Source organism: Acanthochromis polyacanthus, chromosome 14, assembly GCF_021347895.1.
Source record: "Acanthochromis polyacanthus isolate Apoly-LR-REF ecotype Palm Island chromosome 14, KAUST_Apoly_ChrSc, whole genome shotgun sequence".
Lineage (NCBI taxonomy): Eukaryota > Metazoa > Chordata > Actinopteri > Pomacentridae > Acanthochromis > Acanthochromis polyacanthus.
The window spans coordinates 22,352,495-22,364,627 of NC_067126.1; the positions used below are offsets into that span (position 1 = coordinate 22,352,495).

At 40.7% G+C, this 12,133-nt stretch overlaps 1 protein-coding gene across 2 annotated transcripts in view; it reads right to left on the reverse strand.

The window, feature by feature from the left end:
* The window catches only part of adarb1b (adenosine deaminase RNA specific B1b), a 137,038-nt gene extending 135,940 nt beyond the window's left edge, over nt 1-1,098 (reverse strand). For both annotated transcript variants that reach the window (XM_051958629.1, XM_051958628.1), the window contains exon 1: nt 900-1,098. The gene's annotated coding sequence lies outside the window, so the exon portion shown is untranslated. The remainder of the gene's footprint in view (nt 1-899) is intronic.
* Nucleotides 1,099-12,133: the final 11,035 nt, after the last annotated feature.

Below are 12,133 nucleotides of genomic sequence, written 5' to 3' on the forward strand. Positions count from 1 at the left end.
AGCTGGACAACCGCCACTTCAATAAAAACCGGTGGCTTCCTCTGCCTGTGAGGTGAGCAACGGGTCAGGATGAAAGCAGCAGCTCAATAAAATACCCGAGGAAGACGTGCACTGAGAAAAAAGACTGAAAAGTTGCTCTGATTGCTTTCACACACTAAACAGACATGCGGCACTGCCATTCAAAAAAAAAAAATCCACACTCCTAATGCATCACTTGGACAAAGTGTGTGCAGAATCATAGCAATGTGCAGTTCGTGTTATTAATGTTCTGCTAGTTTTACTGTCTTTGAAGGTAAATAACAGTGGGACTTTTCAATTATGCAGGTATTACAGCGTTATGCATAAATTACTTGTACAAGACAGCAGCGTGTAGAGGGGCACTTTTACATCGCACTGTGCTGTCTGTAGCCTACATGACATGTTTGTCTCGCTCCTCTCCTCGCCGTCCACCGCAAACATGCGTGCAAAGACGAGCGCAGATTTGAGCGCACACCAGCACAACACCTCAGTGTGTTGCAGCAGCTAGCATAGCTTTAATATCACGGTGCCGCTGTTAATTGTACAGGATGCGGTCTCCTGACTAGACCTTCACAGGCACCGCTGACCGGGTAAAGCTGAGGTACCAGAACAGCCATAAATCCCACACAAGCGAGCCCGCTTGACAGCGTTCACACACACACACACACACAGAGAGAGAGAGAGAGAGAGAGAGAGACGGACACATTTTGGTGAACCATTCATGTCATTTTTTTTTATTTTTTTGTACCGGTGAGTCCTGACGTCTGCCTCTGCTCCGGAGGATTACCAGTCTAATATTATATAAACACAACCGGAACCCAAATCACATTAGCATGTTTCTGCCACTGCAGCCCCAAAATAACACAGAAAAAGCTACTCACGGTTGGCGGGGACGGAAAGTTGTGGTGTCCGGAGACGCTGAAATCTTCTCCGCCACTTGAAAATGAAAACACGGAGGTCTGTTTTCCTTCGTGTCGTCGCTGATGTTGGAGAAAAGCGAACACAGGCTGAGAGCGGTTGCACGGTCGCATGTACTGCAGTGTCCACAGCCTGCTGTCGACCCCCTTCTTCGGCTTCGCTTTTGGTCGGCGGCGCTCCGAAGAAACGCTGCGTTTACTGCCGCCGAGCGGTGCGGAGCCGCAGCCGGTCGGACAGAGCTGCTCTCCCCCAGCAGCCAGGCAACACCGACAAGCTGCAGTAAGTGTAATAAAAATAAAAATAAAACCAGTAGACACGAACAGCCCAAAAATGAAATGGAGAATAGTCAATGTGAAACACGAAGCATGAGAGGTTCAAGGACATCCGCTATAAACACTTTCAATAGCTGTTTTCACTTAAAGTTAACAACATGTAAACCCGGTGAAGACGTCTGTCTTAAGAATCTTAAGATGTCTATTTTACACAGTTAATATGTTTAATATATTATGAATTCAAGAATTATGCTTAAATGAGCACATTTAAAAGCTAATTAAATCAGACAAACTACAACTTTTAACATTTTTTAAACTTATGGCCCATTAATGTAGAAAATAATGAGACTAGGACAAAAAATATATTCTTACTATAGACCCTTTATTTGTTTACAAACATTGTGACGTTTTATGTGGGCGGGGCTTATGTTGGAGGCAAAAGCGGAGCGAGAAGTCAAGCGGGACTGGGAGTGTCGCTGTCGCTACCCGATCCGTCCCGGAAACCCGATTTGTACTGCGCATGTGCGAAAAGTACGTCACTTCCGCTACTCGTTTTTCCATGCATTTTACAGCATTTTAACCTTTAACCCGAAAAAAATTGAATTTTCTGTCAATTACTTAATGATTCAAGAATTATAGGGTTAAGCTAGTAGTAGGAACCTTTAGTAGTGAAACTGGGCGCCATCCTCCTCACTACAGCGATCTGCTTCTGTCAGAGGAATCACTCCGTTAAACTGCGGCCAAGTGAGCCGCTGGGCGTTGCGCGGCTATTCTGCGTAATACCGTAATGTTATCACAGGCGCTGAGCAGCCAGGCTGACAGACGTCCGCTGCAAATACATGCTGTTATTCAGATTTTGACTTTCAATATCTTCAAATCCTGAGGCGGTGACAAAGATCTCTCACTATGGCCTTGTCAGGGGTCATCCCAGCTAGCACCTGCACAGTATCACCTGATTTTACTGTAAAATTTTAGAGAAAATTAATGTCAAAGTATGCTGAAATTTCAGTTGTGTTGATGCATAATGGCTGATTCTCAATTCAATTCAGTTCAATTTAAATTTATTTATATAGCACCAATTACAATTAAAATGTTTCAAGACGCTTTACAAACCCATATGGCCTGAAACCCCCAGAGGAAGCCCTCAGACGACAGTGGCAATGAAAAACTCCTTTTTAACAGGGAGAAACCTTAAGCAGAACCTCTCTCATACGGGCCAGCCCATCTGCCGTTGGCCAGCCGGACGATTGAAATTTCAGCATACTTTGACATTAATTTTCTCTAAAATTTTACAGTAAAATCAGGTGATACTGTGCAGGTGCTAGCTGGGATGACCCCTGACAAGGCCATAGTGAGAGATCTTTGTCACCGCCTCAGGATTTGAAGATATTGAAAGTCAAAATCTGAATAACAGCATGTATTTGCAGCGGACGTCTGTCAGCCTGGCTGCTCAGCGCCTGTGATAACATTACGGTATTACGCAGAATAGCCGCGCAACGCCCAGCGGCTCACTTGGCCGCAGTTTAACGGAGTGATTCCTCTGACAGAAGCAGATCGCTGTAGTGAGGAGGATGGCGCCCAGTTTCACTACTAAAGGTTCCTACTACTAGCTTAACCCTATAATTCTTGAATCATTAAGTAATTGACAAAAAATTCTTTTTTTTTCGGGAGTAGCGGAAGTGACGTAATTTGCGCACATGCGCAGTACAAATCAGGTTTCCGGGACGGATCGGGTAGTGACATGGGCTGAATCCCAAACCGCCCCCTACACACTCCCCCTCCACTACCGAGTGTCACTCCAAAAGAAGTCACACTCGCAGCTGTGGAGGGCACCTATTATTGAAGGGGGAGGGTATAAATACGATCGTCAGGAATGGGATGCCCTGTCGCCTCACCGGAAAACGGAAGACGTCATCGCCATGGTAACACAAAGACGCCTACTGTCACGGCTGTAGCGCTGTGGCACAGGTTGCAACTAACAAGGATCGCTGCTGCTTCCAGAAGACGAAAGCATCCCACTTTTCTTTCACTCACATGTTTTCCAGTCCTATTATCTGGCATTTCAAATCCAACAAATGAATAAATGAATTCTGTCAGTTGTGTTCAAATTTTAAGGTGTCAGGGGGTGCACAATTAAATCAAACGTCAGCGGAGAAGAAGATTTGTTTCTTTTGATTTATCTTTTTTCACCACTCTTTTTGTGATGTTCTGTTAGTGTAAAAAAGGCGTGGGAGAAATAATGGACGAATATGGAACTCGCATCAATATGTTTGTTTCCTCCTCCATTTCGACGTTGCACTTCCTGAAAAAGATGTCCAGAGTGAGCATCGATGCAGACTCGCTATTTAAGGGCTGAACAGTCCACTCCCCCTCCGCACTACGCGGTTTGGGACGGCCCTTAATATGGAGGACCCTCCGCAGGAACGCGCAAACGGAGGGGTAGTGTGTAGGGATAGTGTGTAGGGGGCGGTTTGGGATTCAGCCAGGGAGTATTCACCTTATTCAGCTCCGCCCATTTTCCAACGGGCGGGACTTCCTGTTTTGAGTAGCACTTCCGGTAACTCGGTCATGGCGGCGTTTACAACTGAGAAAGTGATGTGGGAAGAAACGAAAACCTCTTTAAAAAACAGAAATGGATCAAGTCTGCCTCATCCGCGACTTATTACAGAGTGGGAGGATGACATGAAAAAGTGGCCACAAGTCATGTATGGCGATATTTTTTAACTATTTCGTGTTGTCTCTTGGCGTTGATCGCTCAGCTATGAGGAATTATAAGAGCACTGAAGCCTATCAATATTTGCACAGTGGTAAAGTCGGCCCTGTTCTGTTACATCAAGAACGGGAATATACGTTTCTTAAAGCTAATGTCAGCCCAAGTCAGTCTAGTACCTCTTCACACATGGCGTGGGTGCTGGTGACAGCTGATGGAGTGGTGGAGACCACGGGATGCTCCTGTATCGCTGGGTTGGGACGGTCCTGCAGTCACGCTGCTGCGATATTATGGAAGGTATGTTGATTTGAATAAAACTTAATTTGATTCAGGTATATACGATATGGTTGTGCAAACGGAGGTTGTTATTGTCATTTCTGAAACAGCTCCTGCGGTTTACTGTGTTATTAGCCCTGTCACAAGCTAATGCTAATTCCCTGGAGCAACAAAAAACTGATTCTGACCAAACTGCAGTCATAACAACGTTTCAAAATAGCTTTTTACCTCACTGATGGCATAGCTAGGTCTTTAGTGGAAACTGAACTTTGGTAGAATCGCTGTAGCTGCGCTGACAGTGACCAATGCAAGCTGTGTGTTTACATAGCCATGAGCTGGTCCGCAGCATTCAGATCTAACCTTTCCGTGCTCTAAACAATTATGAGAGAGAGAAAGCTTCATCTTTCCCCAGTTGTTGTGGCACCCACGGACAGTGCAATTGATGCCAAACATGTTAAAATCGCTTAAAAGAACAGTTAAAAGTAGCTACAGTAGCGAGAGGACTCAATGTTGTTGTAGTGCGAAGACGGTCAACCGGAAGTCGCTCTCAAAAATGGCGCCGCCCTGCCTCACTTCCTGAATAAGGTGAATAAACCTTTTCGCAGTGACGTCAGAGTCTGGGACATGTGACCATACCTTCCTTAGCAACGCACGCCGCCATTTTAAGAGGGGGCAACAAAGTCACTAGCAACCGTGATTTGACCACCGAAACCACGCGGTTTTGACCCGGAGAAGAACGTCTGGTGATTATTTCGGAAATCTTGAGCCAAAAGCCAAGCTACGGTATAAAGAAAAAATAGAACTGGTTGGTTTGCAGTCATGTCCGTACCAAATTGCACTGGGATCATGGGAAAACGACCCTACTACGTGTCCAGATCTTCATTGGCACTCCATTTACGAGTACCTTATCAACAGCCCAGGCATCCACACAATGGAGAAGGTGAAGACTTATAAAAGCCTGGACTCATACGTTTTCTTTGAGGTATGCTTATATTTATACGTTTTTGTGCATACAGGTCAATGTCAGAATGATAAATGCCTTGTAAGATACGGCTACACCAGCTCCGCTATGCTAGGCTAAAGTTAAGCTAACGGGGTGAGCCATTACACCTTTTAATTTCAAGTGGAAGTAGTGTACGTATATTAGTTAGATGTGCATTATCAAAACTAAGAGTCAGATACCTGTAAATGAGCTCTACCCACCCAGGCCCAAGGGTATGAGGTGCTAACAATAATGAGGACAATGCTGCTGATTACAGCATAGTAGTTAGCAGAACGAAAGGGAGGAGAGAAGGTTTAAAAATAGCAGTGTGAGTAGAAAGACCCCTGACTTTTTGTGGGAAGCACAGCTAGCACTAGCCTAAGCTAAGTAGCTAGCCCTCAACATTTCAGATAATTATAGACATCATAAGCTGCAGTCAATTCCAGCCACTTTCAGTACAAAAAAATCGCTAATATTCTATTTGTAAATAAAAATATGATGAGAAATACAGGGAATATTGGACGCGCATCGCGAGGTGCATTTCCTTGAAAACGACCGATTCGTGGATTATATACCGACTTCAAGACATGTTTTGGACAAAATATGTTACTGGCTTGTTTCGTCTGGATGTCCAAGGTTGGATTATGGCCGTTTTTTGTGGAATATTTTCATCTGTGTGTAATAATGAATCCGGAAATGTGAGTCACGCTGTGTATGTTGAAGCTGGGTATAGAGAACGGATGGATGGATATTCGTTGTTTGTCGGACAAATGTGTTTATATTACCCACTGTGGTAATCACATCTGAAAGTGGTTTATATCGGCGGATTCATGAGAATCTAAGCTTTCCATCGGCGTATAGTGTTTGTATAATCGCGTTTGCAGTTTCAGACATTTAGCAAATTGCTTATGCAGATTTCAAAGTGTACCACGGGCGGGACACTGAAGCGCAACTGGTTAAGCTTATTAATTAATAATTTCAGAAAATCAGTTAAGGGGTAATAATTTCATGAAACACAACATACCATTGACGAAATGCTGACTGCAAACATAGGACCATTTTGACTGTGGGCTCCATGTGGTTCCATTATTGTTTATCCGCCTCAATGCTGTGAGCCATAAACTCCTTTTCTGGCCCTTTTCAGTCGGAATCCTGTAAAAGGAAATGTTCTTGTTGCTCCATGACTGAGAACTACAGCCAAAAACAGCGCAGGTTTTGGGCATATCTGCTTTTGGTCGTTCAAATCGGGAGGGAAACGTGGGAAAGTAATGGTCGTCAAGGCAAAGCATACCCCTCTTAAAATGGCGGAATCACGTTGCTAGGGCCGGTGACCGGCGGTGACGTTCGATGATGACGTTTCGGAAAAAGGTCTATATAGTTTGCGCTGGGAGTTTGCGCTGCAAACTCGAGCATTTTTAACCCGTTAAACTTCAGTGTACCGCCGGCGGTACACTTACTAATTTGCATAGGAATTTAAAGAATGTCCGAAGGCTGCAAACGCGATTATATAAACATATACGCCGATGGAAAGCTTAGATTCTCATGAATCCGCCGGTATAAACCACTTTCAGATGTGATTACCACAGCGGGTAATATAAACACATTTGTCCGACAAACAACGAATATCCATCCATCCTTTCTCTGTACGCGGCTTTAACGTACACAGCGCGACTCACATTTCCGGGTTCATTATTACACACAGATGAAAATATTCCACAAAAAACGGCCATAATCCAACCTTGGACATCCAGACGACACAAGCCAGTAAATTATTTTGTCCAAAACATGTCTTGAAGTCGGTATATAATCCACGAATCGGTCGTTTTCAAGGAAATGCACCTCGCGATGCGCGTCCAATATTCCCTGTATTTGTCGTCATATTTAACGGGTTATTGTTTTTGATTGTATTTTTTCTGTGTCTTGTTGTGTCCTTGTTCTTATGGTGTGTGTATTTGGACCCAGTGTCTGGAATAAAGCTGAACTGAATTGAATTGAATATTTTTTTATTTACAAATAGAATATTAGCGATTTTTTGTACTGAAAATGGCTGGAATTGACTGCAGCTGATCGTCTCTGTCCAGTCTTTTCGCCTCAGTGCATTTAACCACAACTGTCTGCGTTTCCTCTGAGCACGAGTGTTCGGTGGAATCCTATAAAACTTTAATTTGCGTTCGCCAATGTCATTCTTCCTATTCTGGCATCCAAAAACACAGCAGGACATTTTAGAAAAGTTGATGGGAGACGCCAGCGTGTCGTCATTTGTAGTCCCTCAGTCTTTCGCCTTTCGGTCACGGCCGCGGGCTTCCTCTTTTGCCTCCAGCTAAAGCTGTGACGTCATTCGTGACGTGGGTCATTAAAGGGTCTATTAAACTATTATAACTATAGATAAACTCCTGAATGTTGGTTTGAAAATGTTCTTCTTTCATCATCATGTAGCACAATGGGACAGCCTTGACAACATCCCAAATGTGGCCAAATTGAAGACTTAGCAAACTTTAAATATTATCACAACATTTTCCTTGTTTGAAACATTTTTCTTGTTTGAAACAAAGTTTTGTTGTTGTTTTTTTCTCTTCTCCGAATGTTTCGTGATGTCTCTGTCACGCCATTCTGCCGTCGCATTATTAAACCATTGTTACAATGTTACATTGAGTCCTTCTTTTGTTACAAAATAATGTTGTGTAACTTTGTCAGAAAAATATTCTGCAACATTTTACCTCGTTTGAGTAAAATAAAACAATTGCAGAATATTGCAGGGAAAAGCTTCTATGTTTGCTAAGATATCAGTTTTCACTAACATTTTGTTCAAATCAACAGACATCATATTAAAACATGAAAACATTTTTTTGAATGTCTTTTTGAGAATGTAGTTCTTTTGTTGTCACGGAATATGAATTGTGCATCCTCTACATCCTCTGAATGTTGACGTTCAAATACTGTGTCTCTGTTAACTTTGAACCTGACAAGGATTTTTTAAAATGATAAATATCCTTGAATAACAGTATAACCCACTAAACTGAAAGAAAACGAGGCTGGTGGCCATTCAGACTAGAAAAACAGAATGAATTGTCAGTTGTCTGGCAGTCCTTGAATGAATCGTGGCATTCTGGAAAAAAAAAATTAACCGAATCTCAGCTTGTCATGAAAGTCACTTTATTTTACGTGTCTCATTTAAATTATTGCAAGAACAATAATTTATTTGCATTAAATAAAGTTTGTAAAAAACTTTTTTTTTAAAAACTAAAAACTACACTCTGCAGTGCAATCACGCAGCCATGATTGACTCAGTTGCAACTAACATGACAAAAATTCAGGAGACTGTGTTTCCACAGATCAGAGAAAAGACAAGAATGAAAGCAACAAAAATAATTTAGTAAAATATCTATATTGTGTAAAGCCACAATTTTTCTTTTCACACATTGGTAACAGATGAAGAATATTTTAAATGCTGAATCCTTTCTGGGGTTTTTTCTTCTTTATTTTGTAAAATAAATAAAGAGATTTGGCTTTTGTTTGTCAGTTTATGATTTATTACATTATAACTATGCCATACTCCACAAAAGACATTCTGAGTTGTTTCTACTGGTCTTCTGGACTTTCTATTGCCGTACAAAAAAATGAGTTTACATTGAGTAACAATGCAACTGGACCAACACGGTGCTTTGGATCAGAAGATAAAACGTTTTCTTTAAAACATTAGAAGAACTTGTTATTAATTTTAGACAATGTGGCATGAACATTGCCTGATAGCTAGGTAATAAACCAGTTTTGTTATTGACTTTACTCTACAATGTCAGATGTATTAGTGGCAAACTAAAATTTTTATAAAAATAGCATTTTACTACATTGAAAATAATCTTTACCAAGTCAGATTAATAAGACTCACCAACAATGAATGTTCATGATTTTTTTTAATTTTTATATTTTTACTAAAGGAGCTGAAGTTGTTGTTTCCAGTTATTTGTAGGAGGTTTTCCTCTGACTTTGTTAAATATATGCAGCATCAAACAGGATCACTATATGCATCGCCAAAGAGAGAGAGCTGCCCATATTTATGCATGTGAAGCAACCGTGGCAGCGAATTCATTGATTACCTATAAATCCTTGACTTGGAGATCGGATAAGTCTGGGTCACGACCTAGCGGCAAGTCACACTGTGGAATTTTTGTCCCTCGGACAAGTGAGCTCCTACACACAGAGTCACAGTTCGTAGCTGCAGTTCAATCATTTGTTACATAGCAGCTGTTCTCTGGTTCTCTCAGTCCTAAGCTCAATCGCAACTGTGGGGCTTGCATTGTAATGGATCATTCATTACTTGGTTTATTGTTCAGTCTTGCATGTGTACAAATGTTGTGTATGGCTGTCTCCATCACTGACGTGGGTATGTCTGAATGAAACAGGGAGCATTAATAGAAAATTGTCAGAATGACAGAATGGCATCACTTCATCAGATTGAATGAGTGATATTATATATATATATATGTCTATGTGTGTGTGTGTGTGTGTGTGTGTGTGCGTGCGTGCGTGTGTGTGTGATCAGGTGGTGGCTATTGTTGTGGGGACCTAATGTCCCCACAACAATAGGAAAACCAAAAGAAATGTCATTTGTGGGGACCTCATTTGGGTCCCCATGAGGGGAAACATTGTTTTCTTGGCCATGTTGTTGTTACTGAAAAAAGTGAAAGTGCAAAAACGTTTCTTTAGGGTTAGGCATTGTTTTGGTGTTGGTTAAGGTTAGGGTAAGGGTTAGGGGTTAGATATGAATGGCAGTCAATGGTATATCCCCACAATCATAGAAAAACACAGTGTGTGTGTGTGTGTGTGTGTGTGTGTGTGTGTGTGTGTGTGTGTGTGTGTGTGTGTGTGTTATTTAAATAAAAATAATTTCAATATGGTGCCTCAACAATGCTGATGATGATATTTAATTCCTAATTTCACTGTATTTTGCCAGCAATTTGTTGACTCGGAGGGGCAAATCTGAGTTGGTCGGTGCAGGAGGGAATGTGAGCATTTTTACCACAGGGAGTCCAAATACTGGTGGAAGTCTCAGCTGGTCCATACAGAAACCTGCAGGATCGTGAACTTCTTATATGCATGATATCACAACATAGTTTAGGAACTCCAGCTGAGTTTTATTCTGATTTAATTCTACTGGTGCTTAGGGCCAACATAATATGTGCTTATGTGTATGTGTGTACATACATACATACACACACGCACACATGCACTCCCATTCAAAAGATTGGGGTCACTTATGAATGTCCTTACTTTTGAAAGATAACATTGAATGAATCAGAATCACAGTCTAGACATTGTTAATGTGGTGAATGACTATTCTAGCTGGAAACGGCTGATCTTTAATGGATTATCTACATTTCCAGCAACCATCACTGTTCTAGTCCTACATTGTGTTAGCTAATCATATTGAAAAGCCAATTAATGATTAGAGAACCCTTGTGCAATTATGTTAGCACATGAAAGTGTGAGGAAAACATGAAATTGTCTTGGTGACCCCAAACTTTTGAATGATAGTGCACATATACATAGATACTTACACACACACACACTTCAACCCTAACCCTGACTTGAAGGTGGTGTATACTGATGCAGTCACGTATTATGCATTTTATATTTTGAATTTATTGAAATTACTTTGTACAAATCTGTTTTTACTTTGACATGAAGTAGTCTTTTTGTGCATTCTCGTAAAAGAAAAAAAAAGCCAAATTAAATCGACCATGTTTAAATGTTAAAAAGCAATGAAAAGGGGAAAAAATTCCAGTAAGGGTGAATACTTTTTTAGGCACTGCACTTTAATTTTACTTAAGTAATTTCATGTTCTGCAACTTGAGACTTCTAATCCTTATTTCAGAGAGGCCCATATTGTACTCCATTACATTTGCCTGGTAGTATTCGTTGCCAGTGACATTCCATGCCTTTTCTTTCTGGAGATAAACTTCCAAGGTGGTGATTTTGAAAATCTGTGGTCAACTGAAGGATTTAATACATTTTTATAGGCTTGACTAAATTGTCCCACTGCGTCAGCTAAATAAACTATTTAAACCTTAGATTAGTTGGAAAATGCACCAATGTCACAAAGCTGAAAATGGGTGTTTCTCTGAGCTCATAAAGAGCAGATTTTTTAGAGACACGTGGTTCTCAAAAGGCAGCAACTCCACAAATATGTGATGATCATTTATAATATGGTACATTGCTGTTGATGAACCTACCCATTAGTGTAGAAAGTAGTTAAAACAAGCATAACTTTAAACATCTTTGACTTGAAAATGCAACATCTGTAGCAGTACTATTAATCAGAAATCTGACAGGGAACCTTTTACTGCACAATGACTGTGTTTAATATTGATACTTGATATAATAATTTTAAATATATTGATGACAGATATTTAAATTTGTAGTGGAGAATTTTCATAGTGTTGCATTTGTACTTGTGAAGTGAAGGATTCTTTTTCAACTGCTGGTAGACTACCTGTTCAGTTACTTTTCAACCTCTTCACTTGTAGATAGCTGATACTTTTAAAAAAATATCCTGAAGTAAACCTAAGACCGAACATGTTTTTGATTACTTCACATTTCAAACTAAGTTGCTGTAAGATCAACTGAAGCAGTTCTCACTAAAACAAACAGGCTAGATGTAAAGAGAATTTTAAATCCTTTCAGCACATCGTAATAGATGCTAATAAATATGGTGTGTTTTCACAGCTTCACATTATGGCTAGACACTGATTTTACAGAGAACAGACAAAACAAACAGATATTTACATCTGAGGTCGGCACCATCACTAGAGCTAATTACACTCAACATGAATATGAAAGCAACACTTTTGTTTTTGCTCCCATTTTTTTATGAGATGAACTCAAAGATCTAAAACTTTTTCCACATACACAATATCACCATTTCTCTCAAATATTGTTCACAAATCTGTCTAAATCTGT